General features: G+C 41.9%; 1 non-coding gene across 1 annotated transcript; it reads left to right on the top strand.

The window, feature by feature from the left end:
* The first annotated feature begins 270 nt into the window (after window positions 1-270).
* Window positions 271-378, top strand: LOC148567907 (small nucleolar RNA R71). The gene has a single exon (XR_015882309.1). It is a non-coding gene; the product is annotated as a small nucleolar RNA R71 (small nucleolar RNA).
* The last annotated feature ends 221 nt before the right edge of the window (window positions 379-599 follow it).

Genomic DNA, 599 nt, shown 5'->3' with positions numbered 1-599 from the left:
ATTGACTTGCTAAGTCAATATTTTGTTCTGAGCCAATATGGCATTCAGAGTATCAATCTCAAGAACTCCCTTCTTCATAGGCGTCCCATTACTCACAGGATTCCTTTCAGAAGTGTACATGAACTGGTTATTAGCAACCATGTCAATGAGTTCTTGAGCTTCTGCAGGCGTTTTCTTTAGGTGAATGGATCCACCTGCAGAAGTGTTCAGTGACATCTTTGATAGCTCAGATAAACCATCATAGAATATATCCAGGATGGTCCATTCTGAAAGCATGTCAGAAGGACACTTTTTGGTCAACTGTTTGTATCTTTCCCAAGCTTCATAGAGGGATTCACCTTCTTTCTGCCTGAAGGTTTGAACATCAGCTCTAAGCTTGCTCAGCTTTTGAGGCGGAAAGTACTCGGCTAAGAAAGCCGTGACCAGCTTATCCCAAGAGTTCAGGCTGTCTTTGGGTTGAGAATCCAACCATAATCTAGCTCTGTCTCTTGCAGCAAAAGGGAAAAGCATGAGCCTGTAGACTTCAGGATCTACTCCATTAGTCTTAACAGTATCACATATCTGCAAGAATTCAGTTAAGAACTGAAAAGGATCTTCAG

The sequence above is a fragment of the Arachis ipaensis genome, chromosome B4 (assembly GCF_059453495.1).
Source record: "Arachis ipaensis isolate K30076 ecotype BB chromosome B4, ASM5945349v1, whole genome shotgun sequence".
NCBI lineage: Eukaryota > Viridiplantae > Streptophyta > Magnoliopsida > Fabales > Fabaceae > Arachis > Arachis ipaensis.
The sequence above is the reverse complement of the archived record's forward strand: the minus strand, read 5'-3'. Positions and strand labels throughout refer to the sequence as shown.